The sequence below is a fragment of the Lichenostomus cassidix genome, chromosome 1 (genome assembly GCF_008360975.1).
Source record: "Lichenostomus cassidix isolate B80296 chromosome 1, HeHo_3.0, whole genome shotgun sequence".
Classification (NCBI taxonomy): Eukaryota; Metazoa; Chordata; class Aves; order Passeriformes; family Meliphagidae; genus Lichenostomus; species Lichenostomus cassidix.
Genome location: NC_139479.1, coordinates 60,008,328 through 60,027,084, shown reverse-complemented (window position 1 = coordinate 60,027,084; position 18,757 = coordinate 60,008,328). Strand labels below are relative to the sequence as shown.

At 42.2% G+C, this 18,757-nt stretch overlaps 1 protein-coding gene across 6 annotated transcripts in view; it reads left to right on the top strand.

Annotated features, from left to right (window-relative positions):
* Positions 1 to 17,365: 17,365 nt before the first annotated feature.
* The window catches only part of ENOX1 (ecto-NOX disulfide-thiol exchanger 1), a 365,143-nt gene continuing 363,751 nt past the window's right edge, over positions 17,366 to 18,757 (top strand). For 3 of the 6 annotated variants that reach the window (XM_085059338.1, XM_085059308.1, XM_085059355.1), the window contains exon 1: positions 17,368 to 17,832. The gene's annotated coding sequence lies outside the window, so the exon portion shown is untranslated. Of the gene's footprint in view, positions 17,833 to 17,909; positions 18,068 to 18,757 lie in introns of those variants that run through there. The other 3 variants (XM_085059363.1, XM_085059347.1, XM_085059312.1) reach the window with 3 other exon arrangements.

The window sequence follows — 18,757 nt, the reverse complement described above, 5'->3', positions numbered from 1 at the left end:
TCAGATTTTCTGTTTTGATATGTTTTAAGTTATAATGCAAAGTCCACTACAAACAGAAGGAATGCACATTTTTTTCTTATAAAATAATAAAAATATTTGGTTTGTCAGCTAAAAGAAGTCTGCTACATATTTTTCCTTAGGGCACTATCTTTGTAAGACTTATTCTGTTTATGACCCTTGTCTTCCCACACTTTGATGAAAAATATATTTGAGAATGATTAGATCAGACTCACAGCTGACTAAAACTGATGATAGCTAGTAGTTACAGATTTATGACATATTATGTAAACCTGTGTTTTCAGGCTTCTTAAATAACTCTGCCTGGACTGAATCTTTTGGCCTGAAACTGCAGTTCTGTTTCAAGGTCAGTGTTCTGGAAAGCTGAAACGTAAGGTATGAATGTCAGTGCTTGAGGCTCCCAATATACTTGAAAAAAGAAAGGCATCCTGCAGCTGATTCAGCTCTTGCATGCCTTATGGCAGAGTCTGGCTCTTCCCAGTCACTTCAAAGGAATCCTAGTGCAACTATGCTTAATTTGAAAGACTCAATTAAATACCTATTTAGTGTGATATAAGCCCAGAAACAGCACAGACGGTCTGTTGTTTACACATATTTAAAGGTTTATTTTATGGCTGCATGCTGTGGAGAAAATGACTCAGCTTTGGCAGGGGATTTTAAGGGGAGAGGGAGAAGTTTCAGGATAACCATCATGTAATCACTGACTTCTAGACTTTTTGAGTATTGGCACAGAATTCTAATCTATTGAATCCTGACTTTATAACATTCATATAAAATTTACACCAGTAGACCAGTGGCCTTCTCAACCCACTTGGATAAAAGCTATCTGAGGCTCGTGATTAAAATTTTATCCTCAGGCTTTGTCATATCTGTCATATTTACTAAAGGATTGGAATGCCCTGCCTCAGGTGCATTACTAATACACTATCTACCTTATGTGCATCCCTACTAAAATTATTACCATCTCTCAAATTATGAGTTCATATTGTTGCTAAGATTTCTTTAATTGCATTTGCTTTGGGTTAAGTGATGCAGTTGAGAAAGAAAGCAAGTATTTTTGCAGAGGAGAGCCTAGGTATCTCAAGTTTTTCCCAGTTACATCTGATGGTTCTTCCTTTATAGCCATGGGAGGAAAGAAACACTGTTAGGGGATGCTTCATCTGAACTGCTTTGTATGGTCGCATAAGGATGATAGGAATTGTGCCCTAAAAAGTCCCATTTCTCTCAGTTGACTGGGAGTGAAGGGTCTCTAGCTCAGATGTAAATAATTACATTCTGATGTCTAAAGTAAGATTCATCCAAGACCTAAATTCTTAAGCCAGTGTAGCCACAAGATCATTATTAGTACAGGCTCTTTATTGGTTTATTGCTTGCCACATATTTTTCCTTTACATTTCTCTAGCTTTGCCTATTGATTTCCTGGGCTGCAAGCTTCTCATTTATATATTACATTCTATAAAGTAACAATCCGATATTGTCATGTTTTCCCGTATGTTACACTGGGGAGCAGTGGGAGGCTGCCTTTAACAACTATTTCCATTTGCAGTGAAACAGAGTGGGCTTTTAGCTAAAGGTTTTCACTTTCATGGTGGAGTACTCAGCTTTTTAGCATCTTTTTAGTTTCTTTCATAGAACTCCCATTTTTCTTTTGCTTTTTTCTATGTACTTTTCCGCAGACTCACAATTTTCATCAGCTATGGAAAATTAGCCATTTTGCAGCATCAGCTAATGTTCAGGGGAATTACCTTTCCTGTCTTGGACACCTATTTAGTATTTAGTAACTAACATTGTGGTGGTGCCTTGCTCTTTGCATTTACTCTGGAAGGGATCTGGATGGAAAGAAATCTACCTCTTGGATAACTAACATGAGGTAAGATGAAACTTTCTATGGCTCTAAGACAGGAGACATGTTGCCTTCTAGCAAGTTGCCTCTGTTGCCTGAAGAAGGAGTCCAGGGCAAATAGTTCTAAACTCATGGTAGATGATTAAAATTACATGACATAAATTCCATCTATTATCTCCAGTTATCCCTCACTGACTCCAGGCCAGGAATTAATGCAGCTCTATCCATCGTAGTGAGACCATAATTGAGTTACTCTGCACTGAGAGCAATAATACTTTCTGTGTTAAAGGATCGCAAGGAATAATTTTAGAAACTCTAATAAGTTGTGTGACCTCCATGCTACATTTCTGAAATTGAATTCTCCCATGGCAAGACAATTGCTCCCCCGCAGTCTGCCTCTCACTGCAGACAAGTCATAAGAAATAATTCAGCTATGGTTTCATGGTCTATAAAGAATTTCCCTCCTTCCCACTCTGCTGTATTCTCCTCTTGTCTTTTATGTTTTATCATATTCACAATTAGTTTCTGAATTATCAGGATATACAGACCAGCTAGCAGTGTCTTTGTAGAACTACCACTACATCATTCACTACTTCACCTCTTGCCCTAAACAAATTATATATAAAGGTCTTTAGCATTCCAGTCGCGTGAACTGTCTCATCAGTTGTTAATAATACTTGCATCAGTGAAAATTTCCAGACTCTTCTTTGCCTCCTGGACTTTTAAAATTAGTCCCTAATGACCAGAAAAACTCTGAGCAGTTCCTTGAAAATGAGGATGAGGCTGGAAACAAAGTAATAAACTTCGACAAGGATAGCAGAGAAATGTCGCTGGGAGACAGACACAGGCTGCAACGAGTAGAAGGAGAGGTGAGAACAATAGTACATATGCCTGTGTCCATTTTATACTACAGAGCCTGTAGTGGAACATGAGGATCCTAAGTCTGAAAAATCCTCAATGGTCATCTGATAATCTTGTCTTGCTCCAGCTAATGTGGAACAGTAACAGTCCGTGTCACTGTCAGTGTCTGTTAACTCATGTGACAGGGAGCTGTGCAAAAGATGTGAAGTATGATCCTGTTATTGACTTCATGACTATCAGTTGAACCTCACAAGGATACCCTTTTTTTTTAAACTGGCTCTTTGAACTAAGCTATTGATGCCTAATGATTTTTTGCCTTTTCTTTTTATATACTCTTTTATAGTTTTTATATACCCTTTTATACATTTTTTTATACCTTTTCTATATCCTCTGTATCCTCTAAACCCTTAAACTACATGCTTGTAATTTTTGTAGTCTGATATTCTAGCTTAGTTTTGGGGTTCTGCAAGGCAGAAAGACCCAACATTCACAGTAGGAGGCCAGAGAACCCTATGCTATCAAAAACTCAAGGTTTCAACCTTGGTTGAAACCTTCTCTTTGGAACATATTTTGTAAACTGGGCTCTAGCATCATTTAGAGGAAGATTCTTTAGAATAAGGGGGATATTACTTCATTTATTAAGTTTCTTATTGGGGGATTCTAGACAGATATGCACATTTGCAAAATCTATAAAAATTGTATACGTGTTATATGTGTGTGCATCTTGGCATGTTCCACTTTGAAGAGCTCTTCACCTAGGATCCTATTAAAACACCAAGGTAAAACTCTTTTATCCCTTTAACCATGTCTGCCTTATGATTCTAAGACCAGCCAAAAGGCAACACTGAGATTTGTCTGATGCTCAGTTTTCCATGGAACTTCTTTCTCTTCTTGATGGCGCTTCCAGTGCTTCCTCACAGGGTAGCTGCTTAAATTCTCTAAGGCAGTCGGTATAGCAGCTGGATACGTAGCACCTAGATCCCACTGCAGCTCAATGCTGCAGGTACTGCTTCACTTTGTGATCTAATGGCTCAAGAGTATTTAGCACTATGGAACTCCTAATTTCGCTGTCTTCTGCACTAGAAAAAGAAATGTCTTGAAAGTCCCAAGTGAAAGAGAGTTTTGTTATTAATGTTCTATGTTATTCTGCAGGCTCTGTATGGTATTCTGTTATTTGGCAGTGGTGTATGGCAGTTCCTACACCTCCAATACCCTTGAGACCTGGTTATACATGCAATTTGATTTTGGTGAGCTACCCATAATAACAGCAGAATTCTATGGCTGAATTTGGAATCCTACCCAGAGTCAGGTTTCTCACAGAAGCATGAGGAGACGAAAGTCATCCCAGTGTAGCTGTTGTAATTTCCTGGTCTGCTTCTGAGGGAAGCTGTGTGCAGGAAAGATTTGATTTCCTAGATAGGAAAAAACATCTTTTCAACAGATTGTTTGCATAACTGTACACTACCCCTCCCTGAATTGCTGGAAAATGTTATTTCTATAGCCATACCCATTTTAACGAACTTCTCCTTTGTAATTATTCAATTTTTCATTCTGCTGCTCAAGAAAACCAGCATAACAATGACTTAACCCAGCACTGCAGCAATTAGCACTCACAAAACAACAAAGAAACACCTCACTACTCAAACAGGGATCAAAGTGTGAAATCACAAGTAACTCATTACAAAAGTAAATCATTACAATAACACCACTTCAGTTCTTAATAGCAATCACAGTGTTTTGCTGAATTTGACTCCTTTCCTTCAATACCTCAAAAAAAGCTACAGAGGATGCTTATTCCATTTTCAAAAATGTAGTAATTAAGAATTTCAAAGCCTTTGTGGCTTTCTGTGGAAAAGTAGGTTCTAATAGACCAGTTGCTGATTCACTGCAGCTTTTGTCTAGTCTAAACCGTCTCAGTTCAGTAAGTCTGGAGTTGAAAAAGGAACCATACATTTGCACTTACACCTGTAGGGTGTTTATCTGTCTCTTTGAAAATTTAATCTAACTCACTTTGCCTTCATATTGCCCAGGCAGCTGCAGATGGCTTTCTTTCCATTGGAATGGCCTTGCAGTGTTTGGCTTCTTTCATAAGTGCTTACTTGCTTAAATTTTTTTTTTTGTCTTGATGTTACATTTTATTACTAGATGATGGTACAAGGGATTTTGACTACTTTTTAGGTTATTGGCACCAGAGACATTCCTAACCATGCTTACTTAAACCTTCGAGAGTACTGATTTTCTCATACAAAGGGAATGTTGAACTTTCATAAATGTCCTTCCCAAATGCTTTAATTTTCTGATTATGCTATTTAGTACAATTTTGTTTGCTTTTAATAGTTGTGTGTGGAAAATAATGTACATTGGGAAACAAACAATACAAAAGCTGTCATAAAAGCATAAAAGAGCAGCTGATCAGAAAAACAGCAATGCAACATTGTTTTTAGAAGCAATGGAACACAAGAAGAGCTGACATATTGTTATGCTAACATTTTTAATTAATGATGTACAGAAGATCAAATATAAATGAGAAAGAGAAGATCTGCTAATAGAAAACATGTGCTAGTGTACTAAAAATAGAAGTTTAGATATATGCCATAGAAAAGCAGAGAATTCTGATTAAATGTTTGATTGGAAATACATTGGTTGAGGGTCTTCTCTCCCCTGAATGGAAAAGGAGGCATACTTGTGAGGGATAACAAAAAGGAAACTTTGGCTATTGAAACCAAATTACTAGTGTGAAATACGTGTTCACTTTATTTCTTCCTCATTCATTTATGGCAATTGTCTTTGGGGCGTAGTTGAGGACATGTTTGTTTAACCTGACAGTTACTTTGAATCGATAGCCAAGTGGGAGTACTCTTTCAGCGGGGATTTAGCAGTCATGAAAGTGAATGGTCTGTTTCACAGCCATTAAACCTCTTACTTTAGCAGATGTGCCTAGTAAACTCCAACTGGGAACGATGTTCCTTAGCAGATACACCGGTGTAGTTCTTTAGTGCTGGGATTCCAAGTAATTCGTCCCCCTCCACAGCCTGCTTGATGTTGTGTCAGCTGATCAACCCCCTCGCCATGGCAAAGAGACTTTGTGTAGTGGAATGGGCAGCAAAGCAGAAGACCACCTGCAGTGAAAGATTCACCCTCTCCTCAAGTAAGTGTCTCGGTGAAATTAATTGCTCTAAGAAAGCAGAATTTCCCTGCAGTGGTGTCCTTCACTAGACATTTTTATCTACATTGGAAATGCCACAGCGAAGTCTTTCTTCCTGTGTTTGTCTGGGACAGAGGTGGTGACATTCAGAAAAGTCACAGCAAATAGTTGCTTTTGAAGTTCAAATTACCTTTTCTGTTGAGGTACTCCATAGATGGTTCTGCCAGCATTTCCCTTGACAATCTCCTATATTTAGAAATATAAAGCTCCATCAAAAATGAAAGAACAGAACTTGGCCCACTAGAGGGTGATTTTTTCCACGTGACATAATTAAGCAGATCCACATGGACAGTAAAATTCCTTTTTAGGCACCTGTGGCATTATACTCCTTCCATTCAATAAACATTCTGCTTTTTTAACTGCATGTTAAATGGCTGATCTGTAATGAGTAATTTTCTTTCATTTTAATGAGAAACAGAAAAATTCTTTAAAAACACAGATAACTTAGCAACTCTGCTCAAAAGTGAAATGCAGACAGAATCTCTGATACTGTACCTCCCCTAAAGCAGTACAATCATCGACATTTACTGTCCCAGAACCTGTAAATTACGGCAGAGATATCACAGAATACAAAGCCACAACTGTTACTGCAAAATTACTAAGATTTGTAGTCAGTAATATCTGGAGAAGAAGAAAATGTGAAAGTTGAAGTCTTACATAGTATAAAGACTGTAATTTGGTGCTATTTTTTAAACTGGAAAAGTTTGATGTAACAGCTCTCAAACTTATCCACTCGTTTTCAGCATGCTCCTGAATTGTCTTCCAGTTTCAAGTGCAGCTTTTTATTCCTGCTCCTGGTTGGGAATCCTGCTTTTGCAATGAAATGTCTGTTGAACTCACAGCCTTTACTGAGTTCTAATCCTGTGTTTATGAGCCACTGTAGTTTTCACCCAGCGTATTATTTCACACATATGGTAGCCCGTTCTGCTTTCCTTCATTTATAACTATCACCAGGCTTTTTAAGAAAGCTGCAAAAACGCATTAGAAATGACAACACTCATGTAAAATCATTGTCACTTGACACTGCAAGAAATACAAATCACATCTTTTGGTCTCCAAAGTGTCTGCCAAGTCCAAGCTGCCTCACAGCATTCTGCACCAAATTTGGTCAGCACAGTCGAGGAAAAGGGATTGTCTGCACTGAAGTGATTGCTGTTTTCACTTTCTTTGTTATCACTCCCATATCTGTAGCTCTTTGACATGGCAAATCACTGCTGAGAGAGAAGTGTGAAGTGACTGTCAGCCGATGGCCCAGCATCAAAACAGACCAATTAGCAATGTCCCCATCTGCTGCTTAGGCGCCTGCTTGTTCCCTGCCTGTTCTGGAGCCAGGAATTGAACTGAAAGCTGTGGCCTTCATGCACAGCAGCAAGTGGCCAATTTCTCCAATGCTATCTGTTGTCCAAAGAACTTCTTACAGGAGATGGAGAATGGAAATACTATCCGTGCCTTTCTTACAGGAGCTAGGCCTTTTCGCTTACATTTAGTTGTGCAAGCGGCCACCACAGACTAGCTGGGGGCCGTTTAAGACAGCAGGTTGTAGCTGGTGGCAAAAAGAGAGCTTCTAGCCTTGCACATCCATACTGGGACAAAAACTGTCCTGTGCGGTGGAAGGAATCAATGTGCTGAATATCCTCTTCATTAGGTTAAAATGTAAAATACACTAATCTGGGACTGATGAAAAATGGAAAGGGAGACTAATGAAAGACTAGTACAAACCTTTTCCTGTATCTAGCAGGATACCAAATCCTTGGAACTTTGAATTTGTGATACTGGGACATCAACTACTGTGGCTAGCACAGGTTTTTCCCACGAGAATTCTTCTTGTATTTTATAAATAAAGATAAAGTTTGGATGTTTTTGGAACAGTGTCCCAGAACTTGGACAGTGCAGGCCTGACCAATCAGGCCTGGGGGAAGGCTTCTGACTGACCAATCTGGGTGACTTTTGAGAACTCTATATATGTGATGAAATCAAAACAATAAAGGTCATTCCTTCTTGCCACTGAGAACTGGTGCCTTCATTACTCTGCTAGCTGCTCAACAGCGACAAACTACTATATAAAAATATTACCTTGGGGTCCAGGAGTGGAAATGAAACTCTGCAGTAAGAGTCGTCTGACTATCTTTGCACTTCTGATTCTCTGCTGGTTAGAGTATGGTGCTAAAGTGCCAAGATTGTGGGTCTCCATGTGGGCCATTCACTTGGGACTTGGACTTGAAGATTCTTGTGGGTCCTTTCCAACTCAGAATATTCTGTAAAATCTATATCTGTGTCAAGATATGCTTTCTAGCTTCCTATATTTTTAAAATCTAAAAGCACTCCATGAGGCACAGGTAAACATGATCTTCATTGATAGGAGATGAAGCTGAAGCCCAAGAAGCTGTAACTTGCTCTGATGTGGGTCCCATTTGTAGCAATAAAAGCCCTGATAACCTGCATTCCCATCCTTTCCTGCTTATCTGTTTCTTAGCAGGTGAAGACTATCATGACAAACATATTTTACAACAAGTCAAACTGAAGGAGAGGACCTTCATGTGGATCTGCATCTGTTGGGGTTGGGTGATATCTAAGGGGAGCTTTCATTCATGCTTTTTCCTCCCAAGGAGCACTAACAGCCACTCTGGTTTTTTGTGAAGCACTTGACATAATTGTGTATTTTTGCAACTGTTTCCCCTTTGCCAGATACTGTGATTGCACCAGTCTGTTGCTCTTAGGAAATCAGACTAGAATAGCTCTACAGCCAATTTTGCTTTTTAAAGCAAATTATCCAGATACATTAAAAACAACAATAAAAATAATATCTGTGGCAGTTCCTTTATGCAGTAAGTCCAGTTTGACCCCAGAAGGATGCCAAGATTGCTTAGTGTACCTCACAGTAGAACTTGTCACAGTTCATGTGGCTTTCTGAGGCATAAGCCAGAGATTCAAATCTTGCTCCTGGTGTCAATCAGGAAAAACACTGAACTGTAAGAAAGAAATTGACGCATACCATCTTTGTCTGTCTGTATATTTCTTCTGTCACGGGTGTTTACATTTTCTACTTTGTTTAATAGTAGGAAGTGGAGTGGGTGGAAGGGAAAAAACCATCATAATTGGCTGTTCTTTTTCTAGCAGAAAATTAATTGGGAGGGATTGGAGAAGCTCTCCTCTTCTCTCTGAGGAGCCTCATCACTGATTCGTCCTCTGGGATGGCTGCATCTGGTTCAGCTTAGCTCTATCTGTCTTCAGTATCGACCCTTAATCCAGTTTCTGTTGTCTGCTGGAATCCTGCCTTTTCTCCCTTGCTTGCATCTTGCAATTTTTATTTTTCCTAATATTTCATTTTAGGCTTGTTTGCTTTATGGAAACTCCCGTAAATCATTCCAAGATCCAAGTATGCTAGCTACAGTCATGTTGGCTTGATTTCTTTGGTGTTTCTATGCCGCTTGAAGTAGCTATACTGCACAATCAAGCCCTGACACTGATCAAAAGCAAAAGAGTGCCAGTAGATGGCACCATTTATTATATTATAGAAGATTCATAACTAAAGCCTAGAGGGTTTTCCCCCCTTAAACCTGGCTGTCAGCAAAACATGAATCAACCCTCCAGTTTTAGAGATGTTACTTACAAGCTTAGTAAAGACCTCACTTTATATCCTTTCCCAAAGCTTTCTGGGAAGGACTCAGTGGCAATGCCTTAAATGGAAAAACATTTTAGAAACAATAATGGAACTAGAGGTCAATAGGATACAGCCCAGGGGAGCTTTCTTCTGTTTTGCTCTCAAAACACACCCCATTGCTGCTTGACTTTCTTCATCCTATTAAATAGCAGATTTACTTTGAGACATATCTCCAAACCCAATAACTTTAGAAAAGAATCAGGCAATGGTCAATTACAAACATGGTTTAGCTCTTCTGTAATAATGAATAGTAGTATTTCATTACAATATATAGCAGCTGTTATCTGGGGCTCTCAGAGTGCATCAGAACACTAATGAAGTGTGCCTTGCAACACCTCTGCCAGGTAAGGATAGTAATTCCCAAGGAGTCCCATTGACATCTGTGGCTGCTTGCATGGTCCTGTGTCCCTGAGAAAGACATACTCATGAGAGTAAAGAATATAGAACCAGGAGCAAACAGTGCAATGTATTTTATGCCATTTCAAGCAATTATTTTTTCCCAAAAGAAAAAAAGAGATAAGGAAGTCGTTTTGCCTTTCAGGAGTTAGCCTCTGCAGCATTTTTGGTGGGGGATCAGACTGCTTGCTTGAAGGTTAGCCCCAAGTTTTAAATTGATAGTGCATGCACTTTGTGTGCTTCAAAGAGATTTAGCGACTTCAACGTCATTTACTATTAAAGGTTAAAAGCAGTTGCTCTTTCTAATCTCCTGCTGCACAGCCAATGTAATTTTAATACTGTGTGCCGTAGAAAAGGAAAGAAATGCAATGCTGAAACATTTAAAAGGATATATTTTTCCATCTTTATTTTAAGTTATGAAAACTGGCTGCAAAAAGCTGGTAAGTGTTTCCAGTCAATGATAGTTTCCTGGCATCAAAAGATTCAGAAAATGAAATTAAATATCCAGCAGGAAAAAAAAACCCTACACACCAAAAGGAGAAGAAAAAGAAAAAGAGAACAACTTGGATTTTCTATATTTATCTCTGTGTTATGTGTATCCACTTCACTGGGTTGTCAATTTTAATTGGACTGCAACCTACTGTAGCTGGGTTCACACTGGTTCAATTAAAAAATCCTGTTGCTACTTTTTTTCCATATTATTCATAAATAGGAGTATTGTAGCAGTAATAATGTCAACCCCAGTGTCCTGGCAGAATGCCAGCTTAGGTAATTATAATCCACCCATGGAAATTTCAGTTGCCGATTCAGCTGAATACATTAGTCTCTCTTTTCCATTCTTGATCATCACATTACATAGCACTGCTGTGTATTGCTAAAGAGCCACCCTACCTGTGGCTGCATTAGAGTGATGTCTGAACTAAAAAAATCAGGAAAAAAATCAGAATTTCTCCTCCTAGTAAAAATCTGGACTAGTTGCAACACCAGAGTGCAATGTTGGGAGTAAGAGTTGCTTGAATTAAGGATTATTTGATGCACGTATGCATGGAAAATGCATGGATTGACTATATAGATAGTTAATGGGTTGTAGAAACTTTGCATAGTGATGTGGTTATGACAAAGAACAGTGGAAAGATTTTACAGTCTCACTTAGGGAGATCTTCATGGGCAAGGTAGGTCAGGTTGGGTCTTTGACTTGAAGAATGGTCTAGTTTGGGAAAAATAATCCTTTAACAGCCTATCTGATGGGTTTGCACAAGGACCACTTATCACCGAAGGCAGAAAGAAGAGGGACAGCTGAGGAAAAAATGGTGACAGTGCCCTCACAGAAGAGCGTCTGGACATAGTAACTTTATACATCATTTTCTGCAAAGATGTCACTATCAAGAATTTAAAAGAAAATGAAACAACAAACCTGCCCTCCACCTCAAAGAACAAAAATCAGGACTAGCCTACTTAAATTAATTGTTGCAGAATATTTACATCTGTCTGTTTTGAAAATTACCCATGGTGTTGTTGAAAAAAGAAAAAGGTATTTTTTCTACAAAATAATCAGTACCTACTTAACTCACTATTTATTGACATTAACATGAGAAAAATTGAGCAGGTCTATGCTTTGAATACACTCCCTTCCTCCCCCCACGCCAGTGCCAAGATGGGGCAATAATATCTGGATAAGAATTAAGAACAAGGATTATGCCTGCTTTGGGTGACTTCTAAATAAAAATTACAAAATAAGCAGGACAGTGATAAAGTATAGTAGGCATTCAGGAGATCAGCAGCAAAGAGACAGAATAAAGGTCAAAATACTAATCTTCTCTTTTGAAAAATCTCTGAAGCCAGGGAGGTGTGTTCTGACTCAAATGGCAGAGAGCTATCTTAATTCTTACAGATTTTGATGATGATTTGGCACCTACCTATAACGCGTGCCTTGGGGCCATCTCCAGCTCACAAATATTCTTGGTTTTTGCTTTATTAATGTGGAAACCGAAACTGCATTTTTGGATTTGTCAGCCTGCTATTTAGCTTGTATTATCTAGATGTGTTTACTGAGCATATGTAGTGTTGCCTTGTAAACTGTCTTCATATTTTTTCCTGTGGGATTATAAAGACTTAGTTCAGCAGAGTTTTCCTTATCTAAGTAAGAGTGATTATTTTGAGAAGCCTGTTTGAGTTAACTGCAGTTTCGGTGGAACTGGCCACAGGGTGGAAAACCACCTACGTGATCAACGATGTGAGCTTTAGCCCAAATACCCTGCTTTCCATACACAGTGGCTTTCAATTCTCCCAGAATTTAATTTTTCAGACTTAGGAGAGGAACACAGTTGTTTTCATCTTCTGATAGGGACTGGAAGATGAAAACCAAGCTCCAGGCTGGTGGCAGTTCCCAGGACTGGCAGCATTAGCTCACGTACCCGATCATAGAGCAGCGACGCAATCCGTTAGCATACAGTACACGGGGAGCTGTCAGGTCTGTAGCAATCCAATTAAGTTACATGGTTTCTAAAGCTAGATGATTTGAGGAAGCTTAAAACAGAGTTAACACTGTGCTGGCTCAACGGCTATGTCAATTATCTGGTTGGACGTGCTTCTAGCTCTGCCTACTGAAGCATGTAGAGGTTTTTTTCTCCCCTTCTTCCCTAAAGCAAGACCACGGAGAACACATTTAAGAGTTAATTATTTCTGAGATTTATTATTGTTTATTGAATGAGAATCCTTATATATATATTAGAAAGAGACAGTCTAACCCCTTAGGAAAAATCCCCAACAGAGGGATTGCATAATGCATTTTTCAGGCTTTTTCTGAAACTGAAATTCTGAAGTTCTTTTACAATAGCTGAAGGGGCCTTAATTTGCATGGAGGTCACAATTTGACCTTTGCTGTGGGAAGCCTACGTAGTTCCTGTCAAAATCTTTTCTTTCTAACCTTTAGTTTCAGATATCTGCCTTCATTTCTCTGTGCTCTTCCCATTATCTTTGTATCTGAAATGCATGAGACAGAAAAGAAAGTGGCTTTGTGGCACAGCTCTCTATTTTTTACAGCATCTCTCTTTGTGGCAAGTTAATCAAAAGCCCTGTGTGAAGCCCTCTCTGAGCTCAGCCCTCCATCCTTCCCAGGTATTCAAGGACTTGCAGTCAGGTAACCCCATCACACTCTCACTGCAGGTTCCCCACAGGTGCGTGTGCTTCACTTTTTGTCTAGCAATTTGTACAAGGAGCTGCCTTACCTGCTTTGTGGGAAACAGGCAAGATTGCCATACTTCTCAGAACTGTGCTTCTTTTTAGTCAGAGGAATTGTCCACCCACAGAAAAATTATCTAGCTCCCCCTTGGTGAAAAGCCTGAGGAAAGAAAAGAGTCACTCATTGAAAACGAATGGCACCTGGCCTTCTTCATCTTATTGGGAAATTAGAGTCAATGCCCAGTCCTCCAAAAACACTCTGCTGCCAGCCCTGAGAAGCAAAATCACAGCTGGGACAAAACTGATGATAAAATTAATACTGATTTTCCTGGGAACACAATTTCAGCCCAGGTACATTGATCTAAAAAATTACCAACTTGATCTCATCTGCCACCTCAGAGCAGGAAGCAGGAGAGCTGGCTGCATCTGAACAGGAGTGAATACAATATACCTTGTTATGTTTCAGGAAAGGTGAATTGCAAGAATGAAAGAAAATTTACAAAATAAAGCCAAAGATGGAGGAGCAGGGTGGCTGCACACCTGCTTTGGAGACCCCCAAGCCCAACCCAGCTCTGCAAAGGTTTCTCAGAATTTAACACTACCAGAGTTGGTAGAATGATTTAACTTTTGTACCATGTGAAGGAGGACACATCTTTCTCTTGTATGCTGTGTTGGACACTGATGAAAACTGAACTGTTTGTCTCAACAGTTTAGTTGGCATGAGCATTCCCATCAGCTCATGTCTTGCAGAAAACATTGAGCTAAGTTCTGAGGTTAGCTAAGTCACTGTTCTGCGAAGAATATACCAATATTGGTGCTGATATTGGTGGCTGGTTTTTGCTATGTCTTTTGAAGTGTTGAACCATGGACTGTTTCTTGCTCAATTGCTCCATTCACCTTTTTGGTATCAAGATATTTATCAATACATTTGGATATATTGCCTCCTACTATTCTGTTTGCCAGCCAACAAAGCTGACTCATGAAGACAGACACGTGCATACTTTCCAGTACAGAAATTACATTCCCCGAACAAATTCAAGTCTTTTGCTGTGAACTTGAGTACAACATCATATGTAGAAAGCAAGGGTTGAAAAAAATTTAACAAAAACGGCCCATCTGCAGTCACTGGCAAAACTCCCAAGGGAAAGCTAGGAAGAAGAAAAGGAATCAGGAAAATTTTTAAATGCACAGTTTTCTCTTTTACTGTGTTTCTAATCCCATTTTCTTGGCTTCTCTTTGTCTTGCTTTGTTGTTGTTTGTCGCTAGACTGCATGTTCTCGAGGCTTTATAGTGCCTCATCTTAAGGGGGAACCTGAAGAGCATATTTTCCCTGCTAACGAGTAACCTGGATCTTTTTCATTGCTGAAGCCAATCAGAGGCAGGAGATTACAGTTGGCAGAGGGCTGAGATTTGCATATTAACAGCACAGTTATTGAAGAATAGCTGTCTTGCATTTAGACCAAACGGTGCCCTCCCATTCACCAGCACCAGCTGCTAGCCAATGCAGATGAGGAATTCAAGGGTCAGATGGGTTTGTTGAGGTTTTTTTTGGTCTTTTTTAAAATATTTTTTAAAGAGAGAACTGTGCAGTACTAATAATAGTAGTAAAACCCACATGCAGGAAGCCAAGAAAGTGGAGTGAACCTGTTTTGCTCTGGCTCTGTCGCGGCACAGCCGCTGTGCCCTCTTGCTGGCTCCGACGAGTCTCCCTGCCTAATGTATCATATTGTGTATATTAATGTTTCAGCTTTACAGTTCTATTTCCATTAGGGGAAGATTGCCCGTGAGCCTCTTAGTGGATAAATAGGAATTTACAGCTTTCAGAAATTCTCTTAAAGCTTGCAGGATCCACAGAAGAAGGAATTACATATGACTATTTTTGAAGCTTTAAAAGGTCCAGAGGGCCTAATTGTGCTCTCAGATATGTCTGTGCAGCTCCGATTGAAGTCTTGGGATATAATGCATGCTTATGTGACAGCTAAAATGAGTCCTTTTTTAAATTAAAAAAAATAATCCTTCAGTTATTAAAAAATTAGACTGTAAAGTCTCCAGGGTCAAGCCAGAAACTTCCCAAGAGCTATTCAGAACATAACAAAGTGAGGTCTTGGCTGGAACTCATCTCTGTACCAACCTACAAATAAGAAATAAATGCTGAATGTGTTAGTGAAAGACAGTAACACCTTTTTCTGCAGGTTCGTGCATCTGTGTTTGTGTGCTTGTGCTTGTCCAGGCAGTTCTTAGGGAAGGAAGGAGGGGAGAACCCTAAACTGCCATAATGAAATAACCTCATCAGGCGTTTTCCTGCTTCAGTGAGTTACATTAAACAAGACCAACACTGACAAAAATATTTTCTTTTATCTCTGTTTTATATCATCCAGGGCTTATGCAACAGTCAAGAGGAGTGTGGTTAAACCTTGTTGTGTTGTTAACTGTGAGTGTCTCTAAGTACAATTACATTCAGTGTTAGGAGAAAAAGATGAAGAAGCAAATTTAACACAGCCAAAGGCAATACATTTCAGAAATATATTCAGGCCCTGAAATTTGTGTGGTTTTTTAAACTAGTCCTTGATTTTGCAAGCTAGTTTACACTACAGGTGAAGTACAAGTTGTTAATGAATTTCCTCACAGGATTTCTGTGTGCTTTTTAAAAGATGCTTGCTTAGGGCTGAACAGGCTTAGGGCCTGGGCTTCAAAAGACTGAAAAGATGGGTTAACTTGTAAATAACACAGAAGAGGATGCCCAAGCTATAATTACATCTTACTTTCATCAGGGCTACATTTAACAGAAATTCTTCCAGCAACTTTTTCTTTATTCGGCTATCTGCCACTAAAAAGCAAAGCAAGAACCAGTCAGGAAACAAGTAATCCACATCTGCACACGTGGACCAAGAGGGGCTCCAGCTCTTTACCTAAGTCAGTGCATTAATTTCCTTATTTTGTCCTCCATGTGTGTCCTTGTGTTGCTTGCTATAATATGTGTCAGTACTATTTGTTGTCACTCCTCAAACTAAAGCTGTGACACTAACCCTGCCAGCCAAGGGAAAAAAACTACACACAGAGGCAACACAAGCCAGTATTGTTTAAATCAGATGAGCCCAGTGGTGTGGAAATTGCTTCTGTTGCATAAGTGTGCTTGCTGGTAGACCCAAAGTGATGGGCTGGTAAGCATACATAATTAGCCCAACACCTGTGGATGTAATTCCATACAGCTTTGGTGAAAGAAGTACTGTGGAAAATAATAGGCAGGAGTTTTTGCTATCAGATTTTCTTCCTACCACTAGAAATCATAGCTGCTGTGTGCAATATTTAATACCTGATGTTAGTTTCCACCTTTCAGCCACAGCCACTTTTCACTTACCAACTAATCGTCACCTAGAAGTGTGCTGAAACACATTATAAATGGGCATACAAAGGCTTTCTCTGGCACTAAATCACAACCATCTCTACAGAGGAAAGGGACTGCTTACAACAGCCCTGCATGGTAATTCAGGCCAGGAAAGAAGCAGGTTTTCCCCTTTCAAATAGTAGAAAGAGTTCAGATTAGCCAGCACCTTCCGTGGGAGCAGAGATGCAGCTGAAAAAAGCCTTCCATAACTTTTTGCTAAGACGAGGCGTTCAACAGCCTCTCTGGGAGCAGCACTTGCTCTGGGGAAGCACTTGTTGCTGCCAGCACCCCTGGGCTTGTCCTGGGAAGCGCTGTCCCCGGTCACCTACTCCACGGCTTCCCGGATGAAAGGTGAGGTCAGGTGCTCTTGCCACACTTGAGGGTTTTCTACTGCCCGGGAGATGAATAAGCAAAAAACCAGACCCTCTAGCTAAGGGTGTTCCCTAAAAGGTGCTGGTTCGAAGCCACAGCTAAACGGGAAGTGGGAGCCTCTGCAGATAAGACATGTAACTATTCCTCACGGAAGGATTCCCAAAGAAAGCACCGATCCCGTCGGCTGGGGTGCAGCTCCTCAAGCTGCACAGGGTGCTGCGCGTAGCACAGGGGGCGTTTGAGGCGGGGGAGGCCTCGGGGAAAACTTGCGGCAGGATGCTCAGCTCGGGGTGCCTGGCGCTCGCACCCCTCCCGCCGCCGTCCCCGCGGCTCCGTAGAGCCCGCTCCCCGCCGCCCACCCACCGCCGCTTCCCCGCCCCTCCGGCGGAGCGGGCTGCGCTCCCCGCGGCTGCGGCGGGGCTTCACCCCGCTTCGTGCGGCCCCAGCGCTCGCTCCAGGGGCCGCGCCCGGCACCTCCTCGGCGGGGCCGCTGTCCCCGGGACGCCGTGACGGCTGTGCGCTCCCCGCCCTTCTCACCGCCCCTCTCCCCTTTCCTCCTCCTCCTCTTCCTCCTCCTCCTTCTCCTTCGGGAGCCTTGCCTCGCCTGCACACCTGCCTTGCCATTTGTCGGCGGCTTTGCTAGGAGGGGAGAATTTTCCCTCGGTCCCTTGCAGCATCCCTCCCCGGCACACGCACACACACTCACACACACACACACGCTCACACAGCCGGACGGGCAGAAGCACCGCGCTGCCCGTGCCTCGGCGGCCGCCGCCTCTCCGCACCCCGGCCCCGCTCTCCCCGCCGCCGCGGGGCGTCCTCCGCCTGCTGCAGCACCGCCGGGCCCGGCAGCCGCCGAAGGGGGGCGGCGGCGGCGGCTCCCGCTGCTCCGCGGCCCCGCACCGGCAGCGGTAGGTACGGCGGTCCCGCGGCGGCAGCCCGCCCCGGGCGGCTCCCGGCGCTGCGGAGGGACGGGCACGGAGGGAAGGAGGGAGGGGAGGGCGGCGGGAGCGGGGCGAGACGCGCTGCCCCAGCCCCGCCGGCGGCGCTCGCCTCGCCCGGCTCCGGCTCCGGCTCCTGCTCCGGCTGCGCTCCCGCGGGGCCGCTCGCCGCTGCCCGGCGCCCCCCGGGCACCGGCTCTTCCCGGTGAGTCAGAAAGTTTGCTCTCCTGGGCGCCCGGTGTTTGTTGTTGTTTGGGGTCCGCCTGTTTAGGCTGGGCTTTTATTTTCCCATTCCCGCTAGCGGGCTATTTATTTATTTATTTTTCTTTTCTTCCTTTTTTTTTTTTTTTTTTTTTTAATTGCGGTCTCTGCTGCAGCGCGGGTAGAACGGGGCTCCCGCGCCCGGCGCTGCCCCCCCCGCGCCGGGCAGCCTCCCCCGGGGCACACGCGTGGGCAGGCGGGCAGCGCACCCAGGGCAGCCGGAGCCGGGGTGCCTCTCGCTCCCCCCTTCTCTCTAAGAGCTGAGCGGCTGCGGCTGCCAGGTCGCCGGCAGCCCCCCTACAGTTGGCAAAACAGTTTTTGGTGGCGGCTCGGGAGAAGACTGTCCCATCCCTCTCTTCTTTCTTCTCTTTCCTTGAGAGAGTGTTTTAAAACAGGTTTCAGTGAGGCTGTAGGTGACAGGATCCCGGTGTCACCGAGGCGTAGGCTCCGTTTGTCACTAGCAGTGTTACTGTAGCGGATTATCAGCCGAGGAACAGCAGTATCCGACCCTGGTGAGGGGAGGGATTGGTTGTGGGTCGTGTCCATCTTCCGCTGCTTTTATCTAATTGCTAGAAGTAGCTTGCTGTTGTTTGGGGTAGAAGAAGCTCTCTTGCATTTTACTCTTTTGTTCTAG